Source organism: Drosophila persimilis, unplaced genomic scaffold (genome assembly GCF_003286085.1).
Source record: "Drosophila persimilis strain 14011-0111.01,24,50 unplaced genomic scaffold, DperRS2 tig00000000-arrow-pilon, whole genome shotgun sequence".
NCBI lineage: Eukaryota > Metazoa > Arthropoda > Insecta > Diptera > Drosophilidae > Drosophila > Drosophila persimilis.
In genome coordinates this window covers 22159533-22174747 of record NW_020825288.1, presented here as the reverse complement: position 1 = coordinate 22174747, position 15215 = coordinate 22159533, and the positions used below count along the sequence as shown (strand labels likewise).

The 15215-nt window shown below is 37.9% G+C and overlaps 1 protein-coding gene across 1 annotated transcript in view; it reads right to left on the bottom strand.

The window, feature by feature from the left end:
* Nucleotides 1-15215, bottom strand: part of LOC6591639 (soluble guanylate cyclase 88E) — a 48027-nt gene that overhangs the window by 29429 nt on the left and 3383 nt on the right. The window lies entirely within an intron of this gene.

The following is a 15215-nucleotide window of genomic DNA, read 5'->3' as shown; positions in this document are numbered from 1 at the left end:
TATTAATGTTTTTTGAATGATTCTATAGGATAACATGGATATGGATAACTGCCAAACCACATCCAACATTCGGCTACGCCATATATCCATACATGTTCTGATACTTTCAATTTGTAATAAAACTTCAACAAAAAAAAAACAACAAAATTAATAATAATAAAAAAAAACTTCTAAAAACCTAAGCAGAATTTTTGTTTAATGATTTCACAATTTCGGATGGTCCGTATATATTTTGAGTCCCAAAGTAATTTCTTATTGGGCGCCGAAATACACAAAAAAAAAAACTTAAAGAGATTTCTTGGATAATTCATTTGAAGTACGAGTAAACAAGAGAATACGAATTTCGAACTCAGTTGTAAGCCGTTTATCAACCATTTATTTATGATAAACGTGTGGAAAACGATTATCAATCGATGGTTCATGTTATGTGCGCCTTTAGCTATTTTAAAATAACCAAAAATTTGAAAAGTATTATTGTTTTGTAATTAGGAAATTACCACTTTCAAAAGCGTGTAGCAAAGAAATTTTTTGGCGCCACTCATCTCAATATTTCTATGGCCTCAGATGGGACTGTAGACTAATGCCCGTACATCTTGTTAGATTAGATTTACCAAAGTCTTGTACAAGTGTGCGCTCAAAATGTCTAGTACTCTAATGGATTATACTCGTATGTATTTAGATACTCCTAAAAATCGAAGGTATATACATTTCTACATATACCCTTGAACCCTGTCAGAATTGTAAACGAAATGAGGCCAAGTCAACTTTCATTGAGTTCTGTTTTTCCCCGTTTCTCTAGTCCCCAATGTGCCCCCTTTGTGTAGCAGCTTTTGCCATTTATCTTTTCATTTACTGCCTCATTGCTCCATTTTTTTGTTGTGTTACTTTGACGTTTTTGGCGTTTAGCACGCAATTGTTTCGCACTTCTCGGTCGCTCATATTCCCCGCCGCCTGCCATTTGTCTATGCCAGGACTCTGGCAGAGTCTCCTTTGGGGAGCTATGGATGCCGTGGAGCCTGGCAAGTACTTGGTGCATGGAACACGCTCAATGGTGTTTGCTCTCCAATCGCCTTAATTTTCTTTTCTTCTTCCATTCACTGGTCATTTGTGACTACTTTTTCGTCAACATATATATTGCGTTTTTTCATTCATTCTATTTAATTATTGATTCTAACGAATTTTTGGTATTTGCCAAAGGTCAATGCAATGTCAGACTCAACTCTACTCCTGGGGATTTCCAATGCCAGTTTCTATAGCATTTCAATTGCTTTTTAACAACGCTCCTTCCCTCCAGAGTATTCCTCTGTGTGTGAGTAATTTTTTGTGTTTTGTGGGGGAAATGGAAAATGTTCGCCCAGTCACGTGCAGACTTTGAAATTTTCGTGTTCCTTTCGGCTCGTTTAATTAAAAATTATATTAATTTCCATCACAGAATACATGCACATACTCGTATAAATAAATGTGTAGTATAATATCCCACATTAACAATCCAAATCCGAGCTGGAAGCAGACCAATATTGTGTAGTGCTCAGTCATGGCAAATGCTTTGTGTGAACGAGATGAATGTTTTCCCTCGTCTATTGTTCTTCTTCCTCAATGGGTTGGGTTGGGTTTTTGCTGAGTGAGAATGTTTTTAGGGTAAAACGAAAGAGAGGGGCTCTTCTGACCGTGATTCACGCATTGGTCTATCCGTTGCCCTGTCAAGTTTAATTGACTTCTTAAAGCCAACATGAGCAGGCAAAGATGAGCGATGGAATAAAGGGAAATCTCTAAGGAATATATAAATATATACATAGATGGCATGATGAAATGATGGAATAACCATTAAATACTCATTTTTGTTTCCGTTTATTGGTTTTCTATCATTAATTAAAATTTTCAGACCATATCCTTACACGAATAGTCTCTTGACTTGGTTCAACCAAGTAATGAGACTACGTTTCAAGGCCTTACTTCCTTTTACTTATAGTTGAAACTGTTATAAGAATTCTAATAGCGGTGGAAATTGCAAATCCAAGAAAACCCTGCATAGCAGAAAATATTGTCATTTAAACAGCTTTAAAAACTTTGACCACATCCTGTTTTCGCTCAAGTTCACATTCCAGGAAAAATGTAACCTGAAAAATTTGTAATTGCACTCCCAAGAAAAAATCTATAACCGGAAATGTATGACAACCTTCATACTCATAAATTAATAAAAATAATTATTTTAGCTTCGAATACTGTACTTCATTCCTCTAATATTTTTCTTAATTTTCTAGGAGAGCAATGATAGTCGTTATTAAAACTTTGACAACCTTAAAAACTAAAATACCAGGAAAAACATCAACCAAAAATTGTAAACAATTCAAAAGTTTACAAGGTTTTATGTAAAAAGAATAAAGTTGTGGGCTAAATCTTTTCAAAAAAGACACACTTAATTATCAGCATATACACATTGCCTTTTGCCGAGCAGAGCTCAGCATTTTTCCAACTTTGACATCCTTTAACTTCTGTTTCTAACAGGAAAAATGTCACCCTATTATATTTTAAATTGCAATACCAGAAAAAGTGTACAAACCGAACGTTAGTTGAAACCAAATTGCGGTTCATGTTATCTGTCAAAACGTTTGGATGTCCCTTTTCTGGCTGCTGCTCATCTGCGGCTTTGGGCCAGGCAAGGCCTGTTGCTGACGGGCCTCAGTCTGGGCCCGAACTGAAGATTTATGTCTTGTGTGGGAAAGTTTTTTTCTGCTATTTTGCTGGTGGCTTGTTGGCCATCAAATACACGTGCCTGAGAGTTGGCCATAGCTGACAGTTCCTGTGCTAATTGGTATGGGTCGCACTCGCTCTCTCTCTTGGCCACTTTAAATGCCTGTCACAAACGAATGCCTCACACACATATGGCCAATGAAATTGCCCCCCGAAAAAGCATTCTCTAATTTAAGGCTTGCATATTCCATTGTCATCCGTTTCCTCCTTAAAAAGGGTATATTTGTAAATTGTTGGCTACACTAAGCTGAATGGAAAGCGAAGTCAGGCGTGGAATTTTGTTTGCTTGAGTGCCGCTTGGGTCAATGAAATTAATTACAGAAAACACACACAAATTTAATTTATCCATCCTAAAAGCAGACAGGAAGTTAAAGCAGAATGAAAGTGAAAAGGTTTCAATTGATGGTGTCCCGTGGTTGTGCTGAGTGCAGTCTACCCCAGAGAACAGTCACCAGACAATCAGCCTCCCTTTAACTGATGGTTTTCGCCACCAGCATCCTGGAAATCCCCTCCATCTGGGCAACCCCCCTGATGAAAGGTGCTTGAACTGTCTGTTATGGAGGCAGCTTTAATTATTTGTGATTATTATTTTGCGGAACCCCTGGCTGCCAGAGCTTTTCTGAAGGTTAAGTTAAAGTTAAATGAGTGTTCAGCAGAATATTGGGCCGTAAGAAGAGTAGTAAGGACCCCTCTTTCCCAGAATATTGTGATGAAAGTTAAGCTAGAACAAGAACAATAATTTAAAGCATCGTTAAGATAAAATCTCTATTTCCACTCACCAACTGCATCAGGTTTCCTTTTACAAAGCCCTCCTACATCGCTCATACGCCATGCTGGCTGGATGCTTTTTCTTAATGCAACAGCTGCTCCTACTAACAAATCCCTACCCACATACCAAACTGCGCGAGAGTGGGAGGTACTAGGAGTATGACTAACAAACTTTGCGGGGGCCAAAAGCCAGGCAAACAAAATAAGTATGAGGGCGGAAAACAACTTTGTCATTATCCCAGCCACAACACCTGAACCACCAACAGACAAAGAAAAATGCTGGTAAGTAGTAGTAGTAAAACTTATTCCTCTTTCAGCTCTGCTTCTGCAGCTCCAACTACGTTTTGTGTACTCTCACGGAAAATTGAGGGAAACAAGTAAGAATAGTGTGAAAGTAAAACGAATATGGACTACCCGCTACTCTGTTGTGTGACAGGCTCCCAAAGAGTAAAGGAAGAGTTTTTGACCTCATAAACTGTATATATATTCTTGATCAGTATCAATAGTATCAATATCTGTTACTGATACTGAGAAAAGAGTATTTATTGGTGAAATTTTTAAATTCCATTGCGAAAAGAAAATATCTATTTTTTATTTCATATACATTTTGGCTTTTCATTTTTATTTAGCACTAAAAACATCCATAAGATTGGAATATACCTATACGTAAAAATTCATACCCCACAAATACCGTGCAAAAAAAAAACAAACTCTTAGATTAAGCCTTAAGCTGGTGTTTTTCTCCTTTTACAGTTCCTTGGACTGCAGCATTGATTGATCAGCCATAAGCTGATTAATGTGTCCAGCCGGAGGAACCCGCAAAATCCATGGCAACGATGCGGCAAGTGATTAGCTGGAAGACATATCCATCTTCGTTCCATCGCGAGCTGCGTAACTTTAGCCGCGAACAAATTAAGAGGAGAGAATCTTCAGGGCCGTTGTTCAGGTCATTTGTCATAAACATTATATTGAACAAGCTTTGTTCGTCCGGCACCCACTGTCACCGCAGCCAAATCTGCATGAAACGAAGGTCAACCCTTTCCCAATTTCCGCAGTAGCGGCAGCCTTGAGCTTGCCACAAGCATGTCCAAGGATGCGGAAGTGATTACTTTCAGGTCTCTTTCGAAAGAAGCACTGAGTGGGCTTTGTGGCGCTTTCGGTGCCTCCTTCTGTCACGTGAATTATGAACGAGCTGTGCGTATATGTCGCACTCTGTGTGTGTGTGTATAGGGGCCCGAAAAATGTTCAATTTTTCCCTCTTCGTTCAAAAGCTTTAATGTGGAAATGGAATTTCAATGTTTTCGAATTTTTTGGAAATTTAAGTTGGACGTTGAGTGGAACAAGGTTTCCCGATACAGTTAATTTTAAAAGCATATCGTTGATGGGAAAATTTTGTGACTTTAAATTCTGAAATATATAATATTTTCCGCAGTTTTTAGACTTATATTAAACTAATAGATGGTAATCATAAATATTACATATTTATGCGCTTGAAATGTAATTTTTTTATTATACCTATCAGAAAACACCTTCTGACAACATGGCCATTAATTCCTGTCCGTAAAAATCAAATATTTAAGCAAATCGACAACATGCATAATACATTTTCCGGACATACAAATCTGCAGCAAACTTGTCTGGGCTTCAGCATAATTACATTTTCCACCCTTTAAAAAACAAATACAAAATGTTTGCATGCTGGCAGAGATGGCGGAATGGCTGTGCATAAATTAGGCTGTCAACACAAACTACACCTACATATTTGGTTAAATGTATAAGCCTAAATTAGCATAGAAAATAGTGAAAATCCTCACCTAAAAAAGCAATCTTTAAGAATCCTTGTCTCTTAAATTCAAAGAAAATATAATTTACTCTTCCCCAGGAGATTTCCATAAGCTTTTCAAATCGAAAAACAAATTCATAAACGAATATATATGGAAATTCGACGAATATTTGCATTCTACTTACGGGACCGAGCAGAAAGAACAAATTCGGGGAACTGCTCAATGTTGACTGTCGAGAGTAGGACCCATGGCCGCTCGAAATTTCCGCCTTTTCCTCATTTATAATAAATGCATTGCCAATGCCAACCAAACACATACACACTCAAAACTGTTTGTCGTTGTCGTGTTTTCCCCCTGTTTGTGAATTTTCCGTTTAGGCAAGCATAAAAATTGAAAATCAATTTGTTGACAGTCACCGCAGCATGCAAAAATTGTGCAAAAAGATAACGACTACTCGTACAGCCGCAGTTTTGGGGCTGCTTGGGATACTTTTTGCAGCTGGTAATCTATACATATACATTCATACATATCCATAGTAAATTTACAAAAGTAGGCCAATATGATTTATGCAGTTGTTCTTGATTTATTGAGCTGCATTTGGCATTACAATTTAGATATTGAAATGAATTGTATTGCGCTGCAAATGCGAAATGAAATGAAAAGTTCGAGACTGTTTTTATTGAAGAGAATTTCATTAACATACATCTGCATATTTCTTGTAGAATTATAGTAACAAATAAATGTTTACCGATTCGTTTCTTTGTAGCCGATTGACGCCTCACTGAAATCTTTTCCCAGAGAAAAAGTCCTGGGAATCGAATATTTTTTTATTATAATAATTTTAATATTAATAATTATAATTGCACTAAACATGGAAATGTGAAAATGGATGAGTTTCGATTATATGATCCGTATTAAAAATACTTTTGAATACATTTATGTTCAAATCAAAGAGAAATTTATTTATTTAAATTGTATTTGTACATAGCCGCTGAAATTTTTATATAAATATGGTTGTGTTTCTTTTTTCTATGCCATTTTTCTCTCAGTTTCGATGTTGATCTTTGGTCCGAAAGATATCTCTTAGAATATAAATTTAATTGATGGTTTTACATCGTTTACTTTACTTTACATTTATACCGTATACATCCTTTTATATACTCTTTAAGAATTCAATATATTAAGAGGATGCTTTCCTCTAAGCTTATCTAACTTATCCCATCTTAAAGACGCCCTCAAAAATGACTTCCATCGAACATACTTACCCACATGTCCTTTCACTTAAAGAGTTCCTTTCTTGTTTGCTTTCTCTCTTGTTTGCCCTACACTTTAAGCTAGAGAGACGTTCTTTGCCGTTATATTCTCTCTCCCTAAAAATGTGGGTCAACATCTGTAGCTCTATAAGCCACCCCAAAAAACGAACAATATTTATGCTGAACTGAAGCATATTCATTTACTTGTTTGTATTTGAGGGAGACGGCACATGCATCGACTGCTAGCGGCCATTGTATGGCACTCAGACGGTTTTGCTATTGGTATTGTTTTCGCCGATTCTGTTGACAGACAGGCCAGGGACCGGGACCCGTCAATGTTGTTGCTATTGTAGTATGTTAATGAACAGTAATCTGGGCAGCTTAGTCGGGGAATCAGAAAGAATGGATGGGAGCAAAGAAGCCACTTGAAAGACTGTACTTTTGACAATCAGACAAATCAAATTGGGGTTAACGCATCAATTGCTAGTCATTTCTGTGAAAGCAAACGGGAGCCTGTCATCTTGTTTGTCATGCCAACGCCACAAGACTGCGGCATGACTGTTTTTGTCCATCAACCCATCAAATGTTATGGTTCAGTCACCCAGTCGGATCTGTGTACATTGAGTTATTTATGGACCGTAAAGGGAACATGGGGGCCAAGTAAATTATCTGTTGGAATGGTAGAAGTAAATTGTTATTCAAATTTTGTATCCCACAAATAACAAAGTATTGGTAGGAAAACTTTATCAAAAGCTCTTATTATTTTGGATTTTATTTTTGTACTCTCATTTCGCTATTTATATGAGCCGCATTGTATGATGGCGCACTCCAGCCTCTGTCGCCCAAAGCAGCGCAGTCTCTGCTTTGCAGATTGAAAATTACATTAGGGAGAGAGAGAGAGAGAGATGCAAAAAGCAAGCGTATATTTATAAAAGGTAAGGTATTGAAAACGCTTTTACTTTAGTTATAGATTTTGCTTAAATTAAGTTATTGTTGCTAAACACTACAGGGGTTCTGGGAGATGTAAATAGATAGATGTGCCACATGAAATAGGGGGCTCGAGGAACGCCCATCCTTGTAAAAATACACCTTTCAAGGCTCTTCTAATAAAGCGGTATTGGAAATTCTTCCTTGCTCTGTCCCTTTTGGGAATTTGCTTTGAGACTAGCAGATGTGAGATAGGGATATGCACTAAGCAAATAATCGTTAATTGCGGCCGCCATCAGGAGCAGAAAAAGTGGATGATGATGCAGCTACTTGTACCTTAATGATAGCTTGAAGAATATAAGGAGAAAATTATACTGCTAATAATTAATTTCTGAACGTTGCGATACGGCAAGTGTCAGCAGAGCTTTGAAAACATCAGTTGCACCTAAAGTAGGTGGAAACCACTCTTAATATGAATATGATTTTAATATGATTAAAGGAATTTGAAATTTATTTCTCCATGTATGTATAATTCAAGCTTTTGAATGCTAAAAGCAACATATACCTCACTTAATCAGTGCTTAATATAATCAATTATTCAGAAGACACTTAATTATCAAGGCATCAACATGTGTAAAAGTGAGCAAAAGTGAGCACATCAACTTTACATACGGGTATTAAAGAGCTAATAAACACTGACAAAACTAACACTTTAAATAAACTACCAGAAGGGGTTTCGAATACACTTTTCGCCCACTCATTCAACAAATACGAAACTTTTTAAGAGCATCATCAAACAAATTTCCCTTCCTTCCCGCAGACAATGTTTTATCTCAGACAAAAGCCATCTGAGTTTTTTCACTCTCTTTGCACGTCAGCATTTCAAATGGTCTCGTAAACTTTTCCGACTGGTTTATTTGCAAACAATTTGCTTATTTGCTTATGGTTTCTGCCTGATTAAACATGCCAAACACACACACACACTCACATACACCGCAGGAACACACACAGAAGGATAGGGATACGCACGTGATGGGCTCCTCAAAGTATGCAATGCGAAACGATAACTTTTTGAAACGCTATCAAATGCCGTTTTCGGAGAAACTCTTTGGGTTTATTTGTGATGCGGTTTCCAGTTTCGGCTTTGGTGTGTGAAATCGTTCTATCAATAAAAAAAGAAAACTGTCAAAGCCGTGGGGCACCTTGGCAACCATCACATCATTTGACTTCTTCTGCCTTGGTGAACCACAAAAACGGGTCTTGACTTTCTGCAGTCAAGTTTATTTGACAAAGTGCAAAAAAGAAATGGAAACTTTTGCTTGCTCTGTCTCTATATCTTTCTTTCTGTGGTTCCATCTTCTTTCGCAGGGTCGGAGGAAGCAAAGAAATTGCACATTTCATTTAATCAAATTGAAAACACTCGGCAGATGCCAGTGAAATAATTTTAATTAAACTTGAGCAGAGACTGCAATTCAGCGTGAAATTCCTCAAAGCTTGACTAATAAAATTTCCACCATCTTGCCAGAAATCCGTCTGCGGGATAGAGACCAGAGCACTTTAAGCAGACTCCGAAAAAGGCGAGGGGAAAATTTCAACACCTGAGAAAATTCATAAAAGATTACCTAATTTAAATCCCAATTACATTTATTTTTCTCTTTGTTTTCGGCAAACAATGGACGGGAATTGTGCTGCTTTTATTTCGGAGCACCCTTGGTATTAAATTTCAATAGGGCCTGATAAAAATTTGTTTTGTTATTTAAATACTGTTCGCTTTAAAAGTATTTTAAAGAGAATATTTGTATAGGATTTCAAAGTTGGTTGGTTGTTGGGAAATTAAGGGGAAGCCTTAGAGATGTGAAGCTTAAAAAGTTGGAGGTGTAAAACAAATGATAAAAAAGCTCTAGGTGAAGTGTTGCTGAAATACTTTCTTGGGTCAAAGGAAATATTAACTACTTGTATGAAGCTCATAGATCCTAGATTTTCCCAGCCGACTGCGTGTTTGATATGAACCTTACTTTCATACAAAATTAAATATACATACAGCCATGCTGCGGTTTTCGCAAATTTTTGCCTTCAATAGTGTTTCCTTCCAGAATTGTTTTTCGATATTTTGCTAGGAAGGAAATTACCTTTTGGAAATGGAAATATTTTAGTTATTATGTAACCAAACGAATACGGAAAATTCGTGAGTGCCAACTATTGATATCCATATCTTATCTGTCAACGGGAATTCGCAATTTGCGAATTATTTTACTCTAGAATTGTTATATTTGATCCATTTATTGAGGACGTATAGGATGGGACCTATATGATAGCTTTATAGGATTTGTCTCGGCTAAACAATGTCTTGTGCTTACACGATGCCGTCGCAAAAGTTCCAAAACGAAACCAATTCATTTGGCCCTTACCTGACTTCGTGTCTCGTTCCATAAATGTGCACTTTATTTTTATTACAAATTAAATACAACAGCAGCTCTCAGCCAGTGCTCCTTTCACACATTTTGAGCCACATTCTGTGTAATTTTTTGAGCGAGAAGCTAAGCCGCGTAACGTTAGAGAGCTCTCTCTCACGCACACACCGACACCTACACACAAAAACACAGACACACACACGTCAAATGGAATCCTCATATGTGGAGATGCGCATTATTTTTGTGTTGACAGTTGGCATTAAAATGAGCGCCATAAATATTATTAGCTGTTCTTGCTTCCCTCTACTCTCTCTCAGTCTCTTTTTCTCTCTCCTTCACTTCTTGCTCTACTATAGTAGACATATTCGCTCATTCCCTGCTTTTCCTGAGTTACAGGACGCTTTACGCACATTCCCTTTTTTTCTCTCCCTCTGTTTCTGTGTCATTTTTAAATATGCTGCCCCAAGGCGGAAAATTTGTTTTGTCTGCCTTTAGGTGGTAGATACCCTGTACACTTCAGGTTTAACAGTCAGAATCACTTTCGACTTTATGAAGCATGTATATGTAAGGATAAATATAAAAATGGATCCAATAGACGATAATAGTTTGAGGATATAATTTTGGTTTATACATATATCTCCAGTATCACCAATATTGAAGATGCGAGTTTTTCAAAGGAATCTGCTTAAATTTTCTTGTCCTCTACTGGGTATCCCATAGTCGAAATGCTTGACTTAAACTCTCTTATGTGTCTCCTCCTCTGGATTTCATTTGTTTGTTCACTGCCTTGGTTATCCTCATTTTTTTGGCATAACATATGTCGGCTCATTATCCTTTTTTCAAGCTTCAACTGAGCAGCTTAAATATTTGTATGCTTACAAAAATCCACATAAAGAAGGAAAGGGACAGATATTGTCTGCTTGGACTGAGAACTATTTATAGCATCGCCTAACAATACTAACAAAGGTTGAATACAAAGGACACAGAGTACACAGAATTTACTTAACAAATTTACCCTCCTGACATGCAAATTTCAATTTCTCTTTCAAGCATCTTCATTAAATGAATTGCCTTGAAAATCTCAGCAAAATTGAGTTCAAACCGACCACAAGAAAGAGACAAATTTACGTTGTGCCATTTACTTAAATTTTACTTAAAGTTCAAAATTCCATTCGAAATTGCAGGCACGGAAATTTTATGACCGAAATACATTTCCTCCCAACACATTTTTAGGGGCATTTGTGGTTCGTTTTGTTGCAGCGAAAGTGCCTAAAAAAAGGAGGAAAATTCCGCCTGGAAACTCATGTAAAAACAGAGAAAAAACAAATGCTTTTGTTTGCTTTTGGGTAGCTCACATGTGCTACTGCGGTTTAAGTTTTAGTTTGCTGTTGCTGTTGCCGTTGCTGTTGTGATACTTATTGAGGTGACTGTTTCGGTTGTTACACTTGTTGTAGCGACTGTTTTTGTGTTGTTATATTTTTGTGCTGCGACTGTTTGCTGTCGGTATTCTTGTTTTCTTGACTGTGTAAATATTTCACTTAGTGGACAAAAGAGAAAGCCAGATGCCCAAGCTCTGTTTATAAATCTTTTGCCTTTATTTGCACTTTGAGCGCATCAACTTAAATTAAAAGGAAAATAAAAAGCACTAAGGGAAGCCGAACTCTCACACATACTAGTACATATGCTATAAAATCGGATTTTGTATGGTTTCTTCTACTTCCTGCTGCCTGCCCAATGTGTGGTCCTATGTCCACCCGTCCAGGGGTGTATTTCATTCGTTTTACTACTGTCAACGGTGATTAGTTTGTCTTAGTGTGGGATATCTCCCTATACGCGGTCTATGTTTGTGCGTCCTTTGAGAGGGACAGAGGGATCCTTGGCTTAAACATTTTATTTCCTTTCGGAAAGTAAATGGAAAATTTAAATCAAGTCAAGCCGCTTAAATGCCCTTAGGGGCACTTGCTCTATTATTTTAGGTCCCGTCTTTTAAGTTTTTTCTTTGCTTTTTCTGGGCTCAGACTTGGTTTTTCTAGGGATTTGGATTTGCCTTCTTTATTGGTTTTAACGGAATTTCTTGCAATTTGGTTAGTTCTGGGAAGCAGGTTAGTTACATTTAGATTAATATATTTATTCTTTTATTTTTTCACCGTGAGTGGAAGTATTATAATGAAATTGGTTTGTATTCGATCCATGTCGGAATTGGAACGAGTCTGTAGTATACTATAACCTTTGTAAGCCATATTTTGAATATACATATATTTATCAAACCAAAATTCCTTGAATCAATTTGACAACCTTTGGCCTTAAATATTAGTAGATTATCCTATCCGTTACCTCAAAATTATCTTGAGTATAAATTTACATACCCATGCTTTCCTCCGCTAATTATTCATAATTGAAATAAGTCAAGTGATTAAAATTTTACGAAAAACTTTTGGCCCTGCCTGTCTAAAGGATGTTTGTCCCTCATTATTTTTGGGTTATTTTTCAGAGCACAAGGAGAAGGATGGCTCAAGGCGTAATACGGTTAACAAGCAGCGGGTTAACTTTCTGGCTTAGCATAAATTATTTCCGACTGTTCCGAACGGGAGCCCTTTCCCAGGCACGCGTCTTCATTAAAAACCTACACGATGGAAATTAATGAGCGGCAAACGTGGTGGTGTCGTCCCCCCTTACCATACCCTACACTTTGCTGTACCCCTAGCTACTCATCAGATAGGCAATAAACGACATGGCTTGACACGTGAGACAAATGCATATGAGTTTAGAGACCTTTTAATGGGACAGCTGGATGCTGGCAAGAGGAGAGCGAGAGGGGGAAGAGTGGCAGCGCGGGGAGATAGCTATTAACCTGACAGACACAGCCACTAGACCTGGTCTGGATGTGGGGCTCTGTATTTACCCTTGGCTGATATCAAATTAGCGCCTAGACACCAACAATTCCTGACGAAGCACATTAAATCTCATTCTGGCCAACGTTGCGTGTACGTAACTCGACGACGAACGCTGCGTATACGCACTCGTCATTCAATAGAGTGCATTCCATATGGGGCCCACACGGCGTATGCAAAATGTATCTACTGAAGCATTTGCTTCACTTTTGGAAAAATTGTAATCCTCTGCTGCCCCTACACTTTAAATTCACCAAAGGAGTTAAACTTTGGTGGCTAGGAAACTGCCATAAAGAGTTGCTCTCTTTATCTTCAGGTTCATTATTTACCTTGCCAATTAAAGCCAAAGGCTCGAGGACAGAAAAGTTTTAAGTGCTAATTTGTTCAGTCTACATAAATCAGAGGAAGTGAAAGGCGGCAAACAGTAGGAAGAAGGTTCGCTGAAAGAAAACGAAGGATGAGAAGATTTCCCAAGACATTTCTCTATCTTTAAACCTCTTTTAAATTTAATGTTATCAAGAAAAGGTGTTGGAAAAAAAAGATAGTACAATTTAATACGAAATGTTGCTCTACGCGACTGAAATTCTTTCTGGCCTTGAGATGTTCCTCGTTAGACGACGAGTTGAACTGACAGCGAGAAAAGAGCGAAGCAATGCAATATAAGCAAGAGGAATGTTACATGTGTATGTGCGTGTACATATGCAATATGGATGCCACAAGAATCGATTATACAAAATATGCTAAGTGCTATTGGAATTCCATTTACTTGCATTGAGGATGGTACTTCTACTTATTTCAACTTTTCCATCACACAGAACCAAATTTATGGCAAACTTATGTACTTTTAGGCAAATATTAAAATATCTACCATATCCTACATCAAATCAAATCATGATGAATCCAACAGACTGACTTTACTTCTCAACAACTGCTTTTGCCTAAGCCCACTCATACAGAGGCATCTACGTACACTGATCCACCCACAACTTGCATATTCAGAGACTTCATTTCCGTTTTCTATTAAAGAAGGGAAAATTCCATTTTGTGCCAGCACTGATTGGGTCCTGGTTCTATCTCTATCTCCACCATGAGTTCTCTCCTGTCTGTCTGCGCGTGTAACAGGTGCAGGTGAAAGGCAATAAAGGGACGGGAAGTGGGAGGTAATGGTGATGGGGGACCAGGTGCCAATGTGTGTATTTTGCCAGATTGTTGAGAGTTTTGCTTTGGCAGATTACCATTGTGGTATTCATGGCATGTTCAACAGACGGTAAGGCAGTCCTCTATTTGCTTCAAAGACACCTTACCTTCTATTGAATATGCCTTAGTCGTGTATCTCTCACCATCTCTGGTTGATTGCCTTTTAATTAGTTGTAAGCTGATTATGCAAATAAGGCCATAAAAACAACAGCAAGAACTGTGCTTGAGAAGGTAATATATGATATCGATTCGGGGGTTTAGCTTTGGGCCACACATGGCAGGCGAAATGGAAAAGTATGCTATGCAATTTTAATGCTGTTAGTTACTGGATCTCTCCACATATCGCTTTTCCCAGCATTCCCAGTGATAGCATTTTCTCTTGATTTATGTATATTTAAAAATTCAGGATTTATCACACCAGGCAGGAGGATTTTCTTCCTTTTTACACACATTACACAGCCCACATTCCACAGCCCAAACCAAAAATATTCACTTACTCTTGTGACTGAACATAAAAATTCCGTATTCCACTTGGCTGCTGCCTGCTGTGGCTGCTTCAGAGGAAAAAGACGGATAGAAAGAGGACGAAAAAGTGCAAAGAAATATCACTTACAGACATAAAAATGCAAATTAGAGCACAGATATGCTGCAGTCCAGCTGGGGGGATGACAGCTGTGGACCACCGCAAGAACCGAAATCGAAAAAAAAAAACTTCAACCTCCAACTGGACTAAGGCTGAAATCAAGAATGAATTATTGGGCCACGCAGCCTACACTGCAGGGCATTTTCAGCCTGAGAAGATTATTAGCCAGAGTTTGGCGGAGGATTGGGGGGAGGGAGCCGGGGTAAAACTTTCCTCAATTGTTCTGGCCAACTTTTCTTGGCCTTCGGTGCTGTGGCTTTTTTGGGGTAGGGCTGGCTGCCTTTTGTATTTTCTGGCCACTTTTTTGGCACACATAATCGACACGTGCGTGTCGTGATTTATGCAGCGAAGAGGCGAACATTTTAATAATTACATACGTAATTGCATTGAACGATAAGCAGCTTCTTTGGTTTTGACAGGAGTTTCAAAAGTGTGGATATTTATATTGTACTTGTGTGAGATATTCTGAGTGTCCCCAAAAGAGAGAGAGAGTGTTAACGTGACTTAAGCTAAATAAAATAAATTGGAAACTGTTTTCTTACGTTCAGATAAAAGTTATCTCTTATATATTTACATATCTGCCAGTTTTT